At 49.7% G+C, this 18,694-nt stretch overlaps 1 long non-coding RNA gene across 4 annotated transcripts; it reads right to left on the bottom strand.

The window, feature by feature from the left end:
• Positions 1-246: 246 nt before the first annotated feature.
• Positions 247-18,512, bottom strand: LOC142922603 (uncharacterized). 4 transcript variants are annotated; one of them, XR_012940189.1, is made up of 5 exons: positions 18,078-18,512; positions 14,627-14,734; positions 13,875-14,005; positions 9,625-9,702; positions 247-418 (listed from the first exon to the last, which is right to left on the bottom strand). It is a non-coding gene; the product is annotated as an uncharacterized LOC142922603 (long non-coding RNA). The 4 variants fall into 4 exon arrangements; XR_012940190.1 differs by lacking the exon at positions 9,625-9,702 and having other exon boundaries at positions 18,078-18,508; XR_012940187.1 differs by lacking the exons at positions 247-418; positions 9,625-9,702 and having other exon boundaries at positions 11,547-14,005; positions 18,078-18,505.
• Between the last annotated feature and the right edge of the window lie 182 nt (positions 18,513-18,694).

Below are 18,694 nucleotides of genomic sequence, written 5' to 3' on the forward strand. Positions count from 1 at the left end.
GATGAAGATCGCTTGTGTTGTGATCGAAACGTCGTTATTGTTTTTATTTCAATATAATTTTATTGTATTTCTACATACGTGACTTTACCGAAAAAAAACAATGAGTAGCAGTCAAATTCTCTAAACGCGTGACGTTGATTCTAAATGTTGAGTGTAAAACCGGAGCACCCGGAGAAAATCCACGTGACCACAGGGAAAGAGAGAGACACGCAAACTACAAATACACAACAGGCATCAGGGTCGGGATCGAACTCACGTTCTCCTGTATACCAGGCGTGGTAGTTAACATCTCCTAGCCACCATAGTGCCCAGAGCGCCATCATCCTGTGCGAGAGACACCGATTGACTGATCGATTGATCGCCCCCGGCGATGTTCAAGTCCACCTCTTGAACGGTGCAGGCCCAGAGCGCCATCATCCTGAGCCGGGGGATGGGGGGGGGGTTAGACGGCGGTCATGGAGAGGGGGGGGGGTGCAAGGGTTGAGGGTTAGGTGACGGGCAGTGGGATTGAAGTGAAGGGATTGCTAGAGGGGGCCAAACGGGCTGGAGAAGAGATGGAGCTGATGCGGTACAAGATGATGTGGAGCTGAGTGTACTTGCCGATGACTGGTACCAACGGTATCAAGATCGGCCTCCGTGTGTATATAATCAGCACGTGTAATCTGTGTGTGTGTAATCTGTGTATGTAATGTGTATGTGTAATCTGTGTATGTAATGTGTTTGTGTAATGTGTGTGTGTAATCTGTGTATGTGTAATCTGTATGTGTAATCTGTATGTGTAATCTGTGTATATGTAATCTGTGTATGTAATCTGTTTATATGTAATCTGTGTATATGGATTCTGTACGTGTAATCTGTGTGTAATCTGTGTATATGTATTCTGTATGTGTAATCTGTACGTGCAATCTGTGTGTGTAATCTGTATGTGTAATCTGTGTGTGTAATCTGTATGTGTAATCTGTGCATATAGATTCTGTACGTGTAATCTGTGTATGTGTAATCTGTGCATAAAGATTCTGTACGTGTAATCTGTGTGTGTAATGTGTGTGTCATCTGTATGTGTAATCTGTGTATATGGATTATGTACGTGTAATCTGTGTATGTAATGTGTATGTGTAATGTGTATATGGATTATGTACGTGTAATCTGTGTATGTAATGTGTGTGTGTCATTTGTATATGTAATCTGTGTATATGTATTCTGTACGTGTAATCTGTGTGTGAATGTGTATGTGTAATGTGTATGTGTAATCTGTACGTGTAATCTGTGTGTGTAATGTGTGTGTGTGTCATCTGTATGTGTAATCTGTGTATATGGATTCTGTACATGTAATGTGTGTGTAATCTGTGTGTGTAATCTGTATGTGTAATCTGGGTATATGGATTCTGTACGTGTAATCTGTGTGTGCAATGTGTGTGTGTAATCTGTATGTGTAATCTGTGTATATGGATTCTGTACATGTAATCTGTGTATGTAATGTGTGTGTCATCTGTACGTGTAATCTGTGTATGTAATGTGTGTGTGTAATGTGTATGTGTAATCTGTGTATATGTATTCTGTACGTGTAATCTGTGTATGTAATGTGTGTGTGTCATCTGTGTATATGTATTCTGTATGTGTAATCTGTGTGTGTAATGTGTGTGTGTGTAATGTGTATGTGTAATCTGTGTATATGGATTCTGTACGTGTAATGTGTGTATGTAATGTGTGTATGTAATGTGTGTGTAATGTGTATGTGTAATCTGTGTATATGGATTCTGTACGTGTAATCTGTATGTGTAATGTGTGTATGTAATGTGTGTGTGTAATCTGTATGTGTAATCTGTGTATATGTATTCTGTACGTGTAATCTGTGTATGTAATGTGTGTGTGTAATGTGTATGTGTAATCTGTGTATATGTATTCTGTACGTGTAATCTGTGTGTGTAATGTGTGTGTGTAATCTGTGTGTGTAATCTGTGTATATGCATTCTGTACGTGTAATCTGTGTGTGTCATCTGTATGTGTAATCTGTGTATATGGATTCTGTACGTGTAATCTGTGTATGTAATCTGTATGTGTAATCTGTGTATGTAATGTGTGTGTGTGTAATCTGTATGTGTAATCTGTGTATATGGATTCTGTACGTATAATCAGTGTATGTAATCTGTGTGTGTAATGTGTATGTGCAATCTGTGTGTGTAATCTGTGTATATGGATTCTGTACGTGTAATCTGTGTATGTAATGTGTGTGTCATCTGTTTGTCTAATCAATATGTGTCATCTGTGTGTGTGTAATCTGGAGTGTAATCTTTGTACGTATGTGTGTGTAGTCTGTGTGTGTACTCTGTACGTGTAGTCTGTGTGTGTGTAATCTGTACTTGTAACGTGTATGTGTAAGCCGTGTAATGTGTGTAATCTGTGTGTATGCAATGTGTGTGTGTAATCTGTATTTGTAATGTTTGTGTGTAATATGTGCAAGTAATCTGTGTGTGTGTACAATCTGTAGTGTTAACGTGTGTGTGTAATCTGTTCGTGGAATCCGTGTGTGTGTAATCTGTGTGTGTGTGTAATGTGCCCGTGGGGAGCAGTAGTGTCGCGGTTACAGGCTATACGTGGGATCTTTGTGTGTAACCTGTGTAATATGTTTGTAAATGTGTGTGCAATGTGTTTGTGTAATCCGTGTTTGTATAATGTGTTTGTGGGGGTGTGTGCGGTTTATGACTGTGCGATATCTTGAAACCAAGGTTGGTGCCAAAGAGCACAAGTCACGCACAGGTGACTGACTACGATGATGAGTTCAGCGGGGAGACAAAGGTGACTGGGTGTGGTCCCAGCCACACCACGCCAAATGGGGGCTCGCTGACAGCGGTCGTCTCGACGGCCTGCACAGCTGCATAGCAGCAAGTTTGTTGAACTTCTTTCGTGCCCAATGTAGCCACCCGTGCTCATCGCGGGTGCAGGCGCGGACCCAACAAGCTAAACACAAAACGCAGCTCTAAAGAAGTGAGTTTTGTCAATCTAGATGGCGATTTTAAAGTGCACAGCTCCCAGCTGATTCCTTTTTTGGGAAGGAAGAGGCGTTCCAGACGGCCGCAGAAAGCGTGTCCGCAAGCGCCACGCGATGCGGTGACCGCCGCCGTCGTCTGTGTGAGATGGCAGCAGCCGGAAGCCACCGCCACCGCCGCCGCGAGGATGGCCACTGGAGTCGACGTGGGAGGGGAGGGGGGGTGGGCACTTTGGCCGATCGGACATCATCAGTGTGAGGGACCGCCACACCATGTGAAACCACTGTTGGGTTTGTGACAACAGCACGATGATGATGATGTTGGGGGGAGTTTTCAGTTTTCACGTTCGGCGGGGGGGGGGGGGGGGGGGTGCGCACTGAAGGCCCCCAGTGGCTCGCGGTGGCCTTAGCACACGAAGAACACTCGCTGGCTTCATTCTCCTTGACGAGATGATGCAGGCTGCAGAGCGATGCTGCGGGCAGCAGGTGGCAGTGCGGTCACGGTGCTACCGAGGCCACGCGGTGGCCTTCCCTCTGCGTCTGTGTCCCTGTGTTTCAGCACTTGCGCCAACAGTGGGCTACGGGATATTTGTCTTCGTGTACACGCGTGTGTGTGTGTCTGTGTGTATGTATGTCCGTGTGTCTCATCGTGGTCGTATAACCTGGTGCGGTGGGTAAAATAAGCGCCACTGGGGAGACAAAGGCGGCCGAGTGTGGTGCTGGCCACACACCCCCTCGTGTGACGTCCCGGCCTGCGTAGGTGCTCGCTCACAGCACTTTCCCCAGCAGTATGCTAAGGCTACACGGGGGATCTTTGTCTTTATAGCGATAAACATGCCGCGCTACGAACCCAGTGACCCGAGTTCGATTCCCGCTCACGGCCAACACGTTTTGTCCGGGGAACTCGCGGTTTTCTCTGCCGTGTGTACACCACTCACTATCCCCAGTTGGACGTTCCACTGTAAGGACGGCAGAGCTTGGACAATTGTTGGCGAGCAACTCTGGGCCTTCCTTTCCCGCTTGCCTGTGGATTTTCTCGAACCCCTGAATCACCCTCCTCCCTGCCGCGTTGCGCGCCACGTGAAAGTCTCGGCCGGGCGAAATTTTCCCTCGCCGCTTTCTAATCGTCGCTCCCTTGCCCGCGCCCAGACCGACCGGGCCTTCTGGACGTGGGCCCCGTGGAGCGGATGCAGGAGCGCGTGCTGCAGGCGCTCGACCTGCAGCTGAGGCGCAGCCACCCCAAGAGCGCCTTCCTCTTCCCCAAGCTGCTGCAGAAGCTCTCCGACCTGCGCCAGCTGGTGGCCGAGCACGCCCAGATGGTGCACGACATTCGGCGCACGGAGGCCGACACGGCCATGCCGCCCCTGCTGCATGAGATCTTCAAGGACATGTACTGAGGCACCCCCCTTGGGTGGGGGGAGCCCCCTCGGCTGTACCCGCCCCACCCCCGCATTCTACCCCCCTAGACACACAACCCCCACCCCCGCTGCCCCTCGGTGGAAGGCTTTGACCTTCGGAAACTGAACTCTCTGAAAGTAAACACAACGGGTGGCGTGAGTGTGGGGGGGGGGGCGAGCGGGGAGGGAGGTGGACGTCTAAACAGTGGCCCCCACCACCGCCACCACCACACAGCCACCACCGGAGGAGGGGGTTGTGGGAGGTCCCCACCCCCCAACTGCCACTGAGCGGGGCAATGGCTGTGGTCCGGGAAGTCGCAAACTCTGTTCGTGAGCCTGCGTTTGCCACCAACGAAGAATACGTTATGATGCTGTTGCTGCTGCTGCTGATGATAATGGTGGTGATGACGATGGTGATGGCTGGTGATGGCAATGGTTATAGTATTGATGCTGCTGACAATGGTGAAGATGGTGATGATGCTGCTGATGACAATGGTGATGATGGCATCGGGGGTGGTGATGATGGCGATGTTTGATGGTAACGTTTTTAGAGTGGTGATTGGTGATGGACGTGGTATTGATGATGATGATGTTGCTTGTTGATGAGAGGAAGATGATATTGATGACGACGATGGGGATGATGACAGGACACGTGATCTCACGCGATGCCATCTCCAGACACCTACGACCACATCACCTGGAGTGCGCCAGAAGCGAGGAGAGATTTTACGTTGAGCCTGCCCAGTGGTGCTGGCGTCAGACAGACATTGTGGGGGCTGCCTCGACCTTCGTCGACTCGCACGGTGTCTCGATTTGAACCGACGCTCGCCCGTGTCACGTTGGGCATGCACGCACACGTGTACACACACGTGTACAGGATCTCGATCTTAATGCGAACCAGCATCGCGCGTCTCATGCATCACGCCATGGCTTCGTTTGGCAATCACCGTGAATTGGGGGCGGAGGGGCGGACGAGATGGAGGGAGCGTGGGGCGGAGGGGCGGACGAGATGGGCAAAGCGGCGCCCGAGACGGAAGAGCAGGAACAGGAACCTTCGACTCGAGGCCCACGGCCACAACTGGACGGCTTCCCCTTTCACTTTCTTCTCTGCCCGGTTCCGCTTTATGTTGGGGGCGGGGTGGGTGGGTGGGTGGGTTCAGCCACCAGCGCCGTCATGAAGGACGCGTAAACATTGACCCCCCCCCCCCCCCCGCGGCATCGTGGTAAAAATAATCCGGGCAACGCGACAGAGTGAAGAACGGCCAGTTCCATGTGACATCCGGGGGGGGGGGGGGGGGGGGCGGAGGGTGACACGGGGGACAGCGGCTTGGCTACCGAGGGGTGGGCGGAACCATCGCCACAAATGGAACTCTTCAGGGACACTACCGGCTATGGATGTAAACGCATCTCCTCTGTACCGGGGGTGCTTGGGGCGGGGGGTTGCCACCTCCGAGTTCACAAAAACCGGGACGTATCGTGTGCAAGAGGATATCGCACACGGCCACGCAGGTGCACCCATTATTCTGGAGTTGTTGATGCCTCATTACTTATCGGAGCTTCCGTTGTTGCTCTCGCTCGATGTCTGTTCGGAACGCTGCTCGGCGGGCTTGGGAGTCCGGGGTTCCACGGCGTTGGGCGAAAACCGTCGGAGTGGCAAAGCCTGCCCGATAATAATCCCGTACGATTCAACTTTCTTTGTCCCACGTTGAAATAATCCTGTCAGCTGCGTTGCGAAAACGAGACTGACGCGACGAGGCGAAGTGGATGCGGCGTGGCCGAAATGACTCCCAACGATTGGTGGGAAATGGTGCACCGCGTGCATCATCATCACCACCATAATCACCGTCATCACCACCGCCATCACCATCACCACCATCACCACCGCCATCACCACCATCACCACCGCCATCATCATCACCACCACCATCACCACCAAGGCGACCACCACTATCACCACCATCACTATCACCACCATCACTACCACAACCATCACTACCATCACCACCACCACTACCACGACGGTTCTCATCAAACTGACAGAAGCGGGGGTAGGGGGTGTGGGGGGGGCTCGGCTCTCCCAGGAGGACGTCAGAGCTGCCTCTTCAATAACGAGAGGTCGATCTCGGGGGGAAACCCCGGGACAGGTGGCAACCCTAAGCACAGTCCCTGTGTGCGTTCACCTCGCCATCTCCGCACGCCGAGATTCGGGAGGAGGTTGCGGATGTGGGACTCTAGAGTCGAGATTTATCATCTCAGGGAGGGAGGGAGGGGGGTGAGAGTCTGCCTCCTTCGTTTCGTGTCGTCTCGGTTGCGTCGTTTTGTCCGATTGTTGGTGTCATTTGTTCCGTCTGCGTTGATGTCGTTCCGTCTGCGTTGGTGGTGTCGTTTGTTCCGTCTGCGTTGGTGGTGTCGTTTGTTCCGTCTGCGTTGGTGGTGTCGTTCCGTCTGCGTTGGTGTCGTTCTGTCTGCGTTGGCGGTGTCGTTTGTTCCGTCTGCGTTGGTGGTGTCGTTTGTTCCGTCTGCGTTGGTGGTGTCGTTCCGTCTGCGTTGGTGGTGTCGTTTGTTCCGTCTGCGTTGGCGGTGGTGTTCCGTCTGCGTTGGCGGTGTTGTTCCGTCTGCGTTGGTGTCGTTCTGTCTGCGTTGGCGGTGTCGTTCGTTCCGTCTGCGTTGGTGGTGTCGTTTGTTCCGTCTGCGTTGGCGGTGTCGTTTCTTCCGTCTGCGTTGGTGGTGTTGTTCGTTCCGTCTGCGTTGGCGGTGTTGTTCCGTCTGCGTTGGTGGTGTCGTTTGTTCCGTCTGCGTTGGCGGTGTTGTTTGTTCCGTCTGCGTTGGTGGTGTCGTTCCGTCTGCGTTGGTGGTGTCGTTCCGTCTGCGTTGGTGGTGTCGTTCCGTCTGCGTTGGTGGTGTCGTTCTGTCTGCGTTGGTGGTGTCGTTTGTTCCGTCTGCGTTGGTGGTGTCGTTCTGTCTGCGTTGGTAGTGTTGTTCTGTCTGCGTTGGGAGTGTTGTTCCGTCTGCGTTGGCGGTGTCATTCTGTCTGCGTTGGTGGTGTCGTTCTGTCTGCGTTGGCGGTGTCGTTCCGTCTCGTGATTCCCGAGCCGATTGTCCGGCAACTCTGCGGGTGCCTCCGCGTGCCGGGTTAAAAGTAATGAGAAGAATCGACACTCGTTCGCGGGCGCGAAAATACTCTATGCAATGTACCTGGAGCCAAAAACTAATTGATGTAAATAATCGATCATTAATCGATGAATAATCGCTACCCCCGTATTCTCCGGAGTATAAGACACGATCCGGAAAGTAAGACGCCACTCCGGGTGTCTTCCCTGTGTAAATTAAGTTAACACCGTACACAGCTACCGGAGCATAAGACGCACTCCCAAACGTTTGTTTTAACGTAGCGTGACGGGGGGCAGGGGGGGGGTTATTGAGTGCGTCTAACAATCCATAGATTATTCTCATTGTCTATCGCTGGGCTCTTGGGGGGCGGGGGGAAGGAAGGGGGGGGGGTGATGCTGTGAAGGAGCGAGGTGTAGACTTGTGCACCACACACACGTCCCGTGTATTTGTACATATCGCAGCGAGACCAGGTGCTGTTGATGATGACGGGAACAATGGAGCAATGCAAGGAACTAAAAGAGGAGGTGGGGATGATTGACGACCTTGGGTGGTGGCCTCGGTTACTTTCACCGGTGATGGTGGGCGGGTGAGTGGGCAAGTGAGTGGGTGGGTGAATGGGTGGGCGAGTGGGTGGGTCAATGGGTGGGCGAGTGGGTGAGCGGGTGGCCGAGTGGGCGAGCGGGTGGCCGAGTGGGTGAGCGGGTGGGTGAGCGAGTGGGCGAGTGGGCGAGCGGGTGGGCGATTGGGTGAGTGGGTGGGTGGGTGGGTCAATGGGTGGGCGAGTGGGTGGGTGAGTGTGTGGGCGAGTGGGTGGGTCAATGGGTAGGCGAGTGGGTGGGTCAATGGGTGGGCGAGTGGGTGGGTCAATGGGTGGGTGAGTGGGTGAGTGGGTGAGTGAGTGGGCGAGTGAGTGGCTGAGTGGTTGGCCGAGTGGGTGGGCGAGTGGGGGGCCGAGTGGGGGGCCGAGTTGGTGGGCGAGTGGGTGGGCGAGTGGATGGGCGAGTGGGTGGGCGAGTGGGTGGGTCAATGGGTGGGCGAGTGGGTGGGTCAATGGGTGGACGAGTGGGTGAGCGGGTGATCGGGCGGGTGAGCGGACGGGTGAGCGAGTGAGCGAGCGAGTGAGCGAGCGAGCGAGCGAGTGGGCGGGCGAGTGTGCAGGCGAGTGGGTGGGCGAGTGGGTGAGTTTGCGGGCAAGTGTGTGGGCGAGTTGGGCGGGCGAGTGGGTGGGTGAGTGTGCAGGTAAGTGGGTGAGTATGCGATCGAGTGGGTGAGTCGGGCGGGCGAGTGGGTGGGCGAGTGGGTGAGTCTGCGGGCGAGTGGGTGAGTGTGTGGGTGAGTTGGGTGGGCGAGTGGGCGAGTCTGTGGGCGAGTGTGTGGTCGAGTGGGTGGGCGAGTGAGTGAGTGGGTGGGTGAGTGTGCGGGGAAGTGGGTGAGTGGGTGGGCGAGTGGGCAAGTGTGTGGTTGGATTGGGCGGGCGAGTGGGTGAGTGTGCGGGCGAGTGGGTGAGTGTGCGGGTGAGCGAGTGGGTGAGTGTGCGGGCGAGTGGGTGGGTGGGTGAGTGCTTGAGCGGGTGAGTGGGTGGGCGAGTGGGTGAGTGTGTGGGTGAGTTGGGTGGGCGAGTGGGTGGGCGAGTGGGCGAGTCTGTGGGCGAGTGTGTGGTCGAGTGGGTGGGCGAGTGAGTGAGTGGGTGGGTGAGTGTGCGGGCGAGTGGGTGAGTGTGCGGGTGAGCGAGTGGGTAAGTGTGCAGGCGAGTGGGTGGGTGAGTGCTTGAGCGGGTGAGTGGGTGGGTGGGTGGGTGAGTGGCAAAATAGGGAGCGGTTAGTGGTAGCGGTTAGCTCCGCACTGCGCCACGAACCCTGGCGACCTGATGTTCGACTCCCGCTCACGACCAACATCGGCAATGATTATCTGAACCCATCCTGGGCCTCCCCTAGGTCGACTCGGCCTCAAGTGCGTCCATTGACATGGTGCGTTGTGTCAGCATCACTACTGGGGGAGACAAAGGCGGTCGGGCGTGGATCGAGTGGATTGGATAGAGAGATATTGCGTGGTTGAATATTATCCATAACACACGGACTCCTCTACTTACGAATATATGTGAATTACGAACTTTCAGAGATATGAACAAACCTGTCCGTGTGTCCAGTTGCCTGTTCGGACCGAGAGTCGTGAGTTCAACCGCCATGCAATAGATGGCGGTAGTGACATCTACAGAACATGAAGAACCGAACATGAAGAACCAGTGGCATCTACATCCACAGAACATGAAGAACCAGTGGCATCTACATCTGTAGAACCAGTGGCATCTACATCTGCAGAAGATGAAAAACCAGTGGCATCTACATCTGTAGAACATGAAGAACTAGCGGCATCTACATTTGCAGAACGTGAAGAACCAGTGGCATCTACATCTGTAGAACATTAAGAACTAGTGGCATCTACATCTGCAGAACGTGAAAAACCAGTGGCATCTACATCTAAATGAGATTATATAACTTTTAATGCCATTCCCGGGTTAAGTGTACACGCCATACAACATGTTTGGAATCGACAGGAGTAAAGTTGGACTTACGAACGAATCGACATACGAACAGACATATGGAACCCAACTAGTTCCTAAGTAGAGGAGTCTCTGTAGATTTTGTTGGGTTACATCGTGTGAATATAAATGTGTCGTTAAACCCACCACCACCCGACACAGCCAATTAGTAAGGTGTGTCACGTAAACAAAACGTGGCCAATTCGTTACCAGTACAGCACACAGCGGTTGTGTGTTGGAGAGTAAACCCACTGCAGCATTTACAATATGAGCCCCGTGACGTTCCGCCTGTAATTACAACTCAGCATCATCAGGCGGACAGCCACAGAGCTGTGGATAAATCCTCCTCCTGCCCGGTTCTTGAATAGCGGGACATGACGTGAGATCATTACTTGTGAATCAGTGTTGCGAAGGCCAGGGCGCGGGGGTGGGCGGGGGTGGTGTTTAATGTTTGCGTAAAAATTACAATGCTTCGCGCGTGTGTGGGGTTCTAGTAGGAAGGAGGAGATGATGAGACGTCAGCCAGCCGGAGGGGCGGCATTGCCGGCCGGGAATGTGAGTGCCGTAGGCTTTGCATAGACCGACCAGTAGCAAAACTAAATAATTTTTTCAGTACTCTTTGGTTCTATTCGGTAAAGTCACGTAAAAAAACAACAACAAAAAAATTCACGACGTTTCGGCCACAACACAAGTGGCCTTCATCAGGTGAAGGGAGCAGACTGTCTAGAGGACAGCGCTGGAGTGAAACAGAGCCAAGCTCAGACCGCGACCTTTAAGCAGTGTGAGAGGGAGCAGAGCGCCTTGACAAAGGAATTAGCATAAAAAATAGCATTTAATTGGAGGACTTAGCATGATGAACGATGTACAGGGGGGGAGCAAGTGTCGACCGCACTTGCTGGCCGACACGTCGCGGCATTTTTTATTTATTATTTTGATTATTATTTTTTGTTGATTTTTTTTACGTGACTTTACCGAATAGAACCAAAGAGTATGGATCCTTGCAGTCACGAAAGCTTCAAATCTAGAATTATTTTTTCAGTGTTATTGTATACCAGATAAGCGCCCTGGCTCTCACAAAGCAGATGGCTCGACGAAGTGGCTGCTGATATCATCGCACATCAATGTATTGCAGCACAAATAATACTCTAAACCCCACGATGTTGATTCTAAAACGTGGAGGGGGAAAGCTGGAGAAGCCGGAGACGAACAAATCCACACGACCGCGGGGAGAGAGACGCCGCAAACTACAAATATACAGCAGGGTTCAAGGTGGGGATCGAACCCACGGCATCCTGCCTACCAGGCGAGGTAGTTAACATCTCCTAGCAACCGTGGCAGCAAGCGCGGAGGCACGAGGTGCACCCCCTCCCCCCGTTGGTGGCCAAAGCTACGAGCTGCCCCCCCCCCCTGACAACCACCATGGTATTTGATTTCAACAACGGCATCAAAGAACAACAAAAAAGTTATTGACAACGCAGTTCACGTAATTTTTTTAAAAATGAAAATGAGTCCATTTACGTTCCACGTTTTATTTAAATTCAGTTAAGAGCAGTAACGTGATGTTACAAAGAGGTAACTAGGACTACGGAGCTGTGGTGGCTGCATTTTGTGAAGATGGAGCGCCTCCTACAGCATTAAATGTTTGCGACCGTGAGCGTACGGATGATGTGATTAGGGCAAGAGGAGCCGCGATGTCTCATAGCCTCTGGGGTGCGACCGTGCGAGACAAATCAAATATTGGGGCCTCACCTTGCCGCACCCCCTGAGCTGATAATGTAGTCACTACGTCACTGATAATGTGGTTACTACGTCACTGATAATGTAGTTACTACGTCACTGATAATGTAGTCACTACACCACTGATAATGTAGTTACTACGTCACTGATAATGTAGTCACTACGTCACTGATAATGTAGTCACTACGTCACTGATAATGTAGTCACTACGTCACTGATAATGTAGTTACTACGTCACTGATAATGTGGTTACTACGTCACTGATAATGTAGTTACTACGTCACTGATAATGTAGTCACTACACCACTGATAATGTAGTTACTACACCACTGATAATGTAGTCACTATGCCACTGATAATGTAGTTACAACGTCACTGATAATATAGTTACTACGTCACTGATAATGTAGTTACTACACCACTGATAATGTAGTTACTATGCCACTGATAATGTAGTCACTACGTCACTGATAATGTAGTCACTACACCACTGATAATGTAGTTACTACGTCACTGATAATGTAGTTACTACACCACTGATAATGTAGTTACTACGTCACTGATAATGTAGTTACTACACCACTGATAATGTAGTCACTACACCATTGATAATGAAGTTATTATGTCACTGATAATGTAGTTACTACGTCACTGATAATGTAGTTACTACACCACTGATAATGTAGTCACTACACCATTGATAATGTAGTCACTACACCACTGATAATGAAGTTATTACGTCACTGATAATGTAGTTACTACGTCACTGATAATGTAGTTACTACACCACTGATAATGTAGTCACTACAGCACTGATAATGTAGTCACTACACCACTGATAATGTAGTTACTACGTCACTGATAATGTAGTCACTACACCACTGATAATGTAGTTACTACGTCACTGATAATGTAGTTACTACGTCACTGATAATGTAGTCACTACACCACTGATAATGTAGTTACTACACCACTGATAATGTAGTCACTACAGCACTGATAATGCACTGTGTAACAATGTTTTTTGTTCCTGGGTAGTAAGTGTTATTTCCTAATTGCTTATGCCTCAAAAGTAGAGAAGATGGAAATCATTATCCACAAACTTTGCTTTTGTGACCAGGACAGTGATATTTTGTAATTTACATATTTTCCAGAACATTCCAGAAAGATTCAGTGCTGAGTAAACTTGGAGTAACTTCTAGAACATTCTAGAACTTTCCAGTAATATAAATAGTAGTATAAATACAGGAGCCTTAAGCCCACCAGTTCATACATATCTGCATTTTTCCGAGATGGCATCAAGAGGCTGCAAGCATCCGGCAGACGCATTTTGCTCTGTCTGTGGCCAATTTATCAAGACAAGAGCGAAAAAGCACTCTGTGGAAGCATCTGCTAAGATGTGTGAGGACTACAAGCCATATTTCGACATGCCTGTCGAGGATCAAGACAAACCCTGGGCACCTTATTTCACCTGCGAGCAATTAAAAAAAAACTCTGCACGGTAAGATGGACAATTGTTGCTCGTAATTTTATGTTATGAAATTTGTAAAAAAAAAGAATTGTAAAAGTTTTACATTTGAAAATGTTTTACAATTTTCAATGTTGTTGAAAAAATATAACATATGAAAAATGTTGCGAGAATCTTACAGTCATGGGTGAAATATATATATTTTTGTAAGATGGTACAGAGGGGAAAAGAGAGCCATAAAGTTCGCTATCCCAAGAATTTGGCAAGAACCCACTGACCACTGAAGCAACTGCTACTTCTGCATGGTGGACCCTTTCAAACGTATGACTGTCAAGAATGCACCTGCTATCACTTTCCTTCATCCATCGCCCCGGTGCCACAATGCCATGAGCTACCCGTACCCACTCATCCGGAGAGAGAGCAGCAAGTCAGAGAGCGAAGAAGACGTTGTAGATCCAGATGACAATTTCAGAGGTGGAGCTGAGGAGAGAAACCCATACTACCCCAACCAAAAAGACCTCAACGACTTGATCAGATATCTTGGTCTCACCAAGCCCAATACCAAGCTTTTGACGTCTAGGCTCAAGCAGTGGAACTTGTTGGATGAAAGTGTGCAAATCGCACATAATTTTCGACCTTGTGATTGCCCAGGGGTAGCGGTGCCGGCGACGATGGCGGAGGTGACAGTGATGACGATGATGGCGGTGATGGCGTTGATGTCGAAGTGCGGACGAGCTGCGATTCCGTCACCGGTAATCTGATGCCACCTGGCAGGGGATAAGAGAATCAGTTTAATTATTTAGTTTTCGTGTCTATTTAACTGTGGCATAATTATTTGTTGCCGCGTGTGATTTCAATGTCTGATATGCAACAAATATTGTGCCAAATATAACCAGAATTGTGCTGTTCAGGTTATGCATTGGGTGGCGTGTCGAGACGTGAAGCATCCATTTGGAAATATTTTCAGCGAGCAGTGCACATTTGTGACGGCGAACGACCCTCGGGATCGGACATGACAAAACTACTCCTGAGAATCTGTTATCCGATTGGTTGAGTAATGGAACCGGTAATCGGTAGGGAAATCAATCACTCAAATAAAACATATAATCAGATATCGCAGCTCTAGCGGTGAGTGGTGCAGGGTGTAGTGGTGGTGAGCGGTGCAGGGAGTGGTGGTGGTGAGTGGTGCAGGGTGTGGTGGTGAGCGGTGCAGGGTGTGGTGGCGATGGTGAGCGGTGCAGGGTGTGGTGGCGATGGTGAGCGGTGCAGGGTGTGGTGGTGAGTTGTGGTGAGTTGTGGGGAGTGGTGGTGAGTTGTGGGGAGTGGTGGTGAGTTGTGGGGAGTGGTGGTGAGTTGTAGGGAGTCGTGGCGAGTACGCCACCGCTCACCTCCCCGTGCGTGGGACCTCTCTCTGTGCCACGTTCCGCGTGCGAACCGCACAGCGAGCAGCACCGCCCCAACGAACGGGAGGAGGAGCAGGAGGAACTGGAGGGATCCTAGGAGTGCGCGTGGGGGAGGGACATGGAGAAGAGAGCCAGCAGAGCGGCTTAGGACAGACATTACGGACTCGACTCCCCAGCGACTTATACCCCGGGATTCATTTTCTAAATGCTGCTAGGCTGGCTTGCAAGTAGGGACTATTGGTATAAGGCACTACCACTACAACACAAGGTATCCCTGGTCCACAATAATCCTATATTATTGTACCATGCAATCCTATCTTGGGTAGCGAAAACAAGTCGTTGCCTTATGGACAGACCCCCCCCCCCCACCATAGGAATGTGGAATTTCCACCGCTGGTTCTCAGCTGCAAACCACAGATGAGTACCTCTGTAACTCTCATTCGAGCCGGAAATCACTTTGCCTTTAAAAAATATATATTTGTATTATATTATTCCTACACGTGTTTACCGTGGAAAGCCTCACTATATCTTCCTTCCTTTGGAGGGTCCTGCCAAGTTTCCGCAGTAAGGGGGCAGTAATTGCTCTGCACAATGCCAATTGATTAACTCGACCGACTTTCAGACCTCATTCCATTCTCCTTCTCTCCCCCCTCCTCCGCTCCGAGCATAGATGGACTCGTCCGCCTCAACAACCGCTAGTCGCTGTCCGTGGTGCTAACGTTAAGACAAAAACGCCACTTTTTTCAAAAATAAATTCTTGCTGTGGTTTTCACACCTGATGATGATTGCTTGTGTTGCAATCGAAACGTCGTGAGAATGTTATTGTTTTATTTTATTATTTCCCTTCTACGTGACTTTACCGAAATAACCAAGAATATCTTCTTTGGTTCTTTCGGTAAAGTCACGTAGAATGAGAATAAAATAATAAATTGATAAAATAAAATAACACAATATTCTCACGACGTTTCGGCCACAACACAAGCGGCCTTCATCAGATGAAGGGGACGAGACTGTCTGGAGGACAGCGCTGGAGTGAGAAAGCCACGCTGAGATCACGACCTTTAAGCTGTGTGAGAAGAAACAAAGCGCCTTGACAAAGGAATTAGCATATAATTTAGCATTGAAATGGCTGAGTGATTAGCTTGTGACTGGTCACAGAAAAGGTTATGTTAAAGTTAAAGCATACACATCCGCAAAGGCACCCCTTGACAAAGGAATTAGCATAGGATTTAGCATTGCAATAGCTAAGTTAAAGTATACACATCCGCAAAGGCACTCCTTGACAAAGGAATTAGCATAGAATTTAGCATTGAAATAGCTGAGTGATTAGCTTGTAACTGGTCACAGAAATAGCTATGTTAAAGTCAGAGCATATACATTCACCGAGGCACCTAGTACAAATCAAACAGGAGAATTTAGCATTGAAATAACTAGGCGAATTTAGCATTGAAATAACTGAGTGATTAGCTTGTGACTGGTCACAGAAATGGCTATTTTGAAGTTAAGGCCTACACATCTGAGCTATTCACAGTAACTGGGTATACAATACAATATATAATGAATACTATATAGTGAACCAATAAAAAATACTAAAATATAAATTACCTCAATGTTATCAATAAACTCTATATTCTCCAATCAGCTAAGCTACCAACAATAAGTTGTTATATATCACAATGCTATATGGCGAAAAAATGGGTGGATTCTTACCCTCAACTTTAGCACCACGGATAGCTACGGGCCCCGTTCAGACGGACGAGTTCATCCATGGTCGGAACAGAGGAGGGAGAGAGAGACAGCTGCGAGGCGCTATTATACTCCATGTTGTAAACTATACCATTAACCGTGGTGTGAGAGGTATTAAGAGTCAATGCCAGCGAAAGAGCTGCGGTCTGAAGGTAATTGTAAAATACAATTAATTAAGAACGGAAATGGTTTAAAACATCTTTCCAATGGTTACTAAGCCAGAATCCATCTTCTCGGTTGAAATTGTCCCCCATTTTTCGCCATATAGCATTGTGATATATGACGACTTATTGTTGGTAGCTTAGCTGATTGGAGAATATAGAGTTTATTGATAACATTGAGGTAATTTATATTTTAGTATTTTTTATTGGTTCACTATATAGTATTCATTATATATTGTATTGTATACCCAGTTACTGTGAATAGCTCAGATGTGTAGGCCTTAACTTCAACATAGCCATTTCTGTGATCAGTCACAAGCTAATCACTCAGTTATTTCAAAGCTAAATTCGCCTAGTTATTTCAATGCTAAATTCTCCTGTTTGATTTGTACTAGGTGCCTCGGTGAATGTATATGCTCTGACTTTAACATAGCTATTTCTGTGACCAGTTACAAGCTAATCACTCAGCTATTTCAATGCTAAATTCTATGCTAATTCCTTTGTCAAGGAGTGCCTTTGTGGATGTGTATACTTTAACTTAGCTATTTCAATGCTAAATTCTATGCTAATTCCTTTGTCAAGGGGTGCCTTTGCGGATGTGTATGCTTTAACTTAACTATTTCAATGCTAAACTCTATGTTAATTCCTTTGTCAAGGGGTGCCTTTGCGGATGTGTATGCTTTAACTTTAACATAGCCTTTTCTGTGACCAGTCACAAGCTAATCACTCAGCCATTTCAATGCTAATTTTTATGCTAATTCCTTTGTCAAGGCGCTTTGTTTCTTCTCACACAGCTTAAAGGTCGTGATCTCAGCGTGGCTTTCTCACTCCAGCGCTGTCCTCCAGACAGTCTCGTCCCTTCACCTGATGAAGGCCGCTTGTGTTGTGGCCGAAACGTCGTGAGAATATTGTTATTTTATCAATTTATTATTTTATTCTCATTCTACGTGACTTTACCGAAAGAACCAAAGAAGATGAATCCTTGCAGTCACGAAAGCTTTATATCGAAACCAAGAATATGTTGTGGGTTTACTCTCCAACACGCTATTTGGTGTGTTTTGTTTACATGACAAACCTTACTAATTGGATGTCGGGTGGTGGCGGGCTTAACGACAGATTTCTATTCACGCGATCCAATCCACAGTCCTCTACTATGGACAATATTGGTCGCGAAAGATCAGATTGTAGTCGTTTACGAACGATGCCCGAACGTGAAGCGAGTGGCGAGCCTGAGGCCTTGCGTACGAAGAGGCGGCTCCCCACACTCGGAGCGGCAGAGCAGCAGCAGCAGCGGCGACTGGGCGCTGATCCACGCCGGGCCACAGAGCAGCGCTGCCAACCCCCCTAGCCATGCGGGCAGCAGCGCCGCCAACCCCCCCCTAGCCATGCGGGCAGCAGCGCCGCCAACCCCCCCCAACCATGCGGGCAGCAGCAGCAGCGCTGCCAACCCCCCCCCAGCCATGCGGGCAGCAGCAGCAGCTGGGCCCCCGCGTTCGCCTGCAAACTGCTCACACGACGAGGCCATTCACCTGGGGTCGTCGCGATGAACGGTCGCGATTCGAATTGGTAATCGATTTCTCTCCACACCCCCCCCCCCCCCCCCGTTCACTCTCTCTACTTCGTATTTTATCTTCTATCGATCTCGCGTGCCCACTGTTGCTCGCTCCATCGGCATCAATGTCAGGTGAGATAAAACATTTTCGCGAGCCGTTGGCCCCAATCTTCACCACGGTCGCGATTCGATTCATATAGTTGCAATCGATGTCTCTCGGTTAGTGTTAACGTGAGTCGATTATTAATCATGTGTCATTCTGTCTCCGTTTACAAACAAAACAATTGAAAAATAAACAGGGGACGTCTCATGGCGGACCCTCATCGATAGGACAGCCGCAGTTGGGAATTCAACCAAATAGCGCTGCGAACCTGAGTAGATCAGGGCGCGATGAGGCCTCGATTCGTTGAGAATCGATTAATCGAGTGGTGGTCACGTGGGCGGCGCGGGGCGTGGCCTGTGGGCGGCGCGCGGCGAGGCCTGTGGGCGGCGCGGGGCGTGGCCTGTGGGCGGCGCGGGGCGTGGCCTGTGGGCGGCGGGGGGCGTGGACTGTGGGCGGCGCGGGGCGTGGCTAATGGGAGACGCGGGGCGTGG

This window comes from Petromyzon marinus, unplaced genomic scaffold, assembly GCF_048934315.1.
Source record: "Petromyzon marinus isolate PM22_M1 ecotype Great Lakes invasive population unplaced genomic scaffold, UKy_Petmar_22M1.pri1.0 PM_Scaffold_117, whole genome shotgun sequence".
In the NCBI taxonomy this organism is placed as follows: Eukaryota; Metazoa; Chordata; class Hyperoartia; order Petromyzontiformes; family Petromyzontidae; genus Petromyzon; species Petromyzon marinus.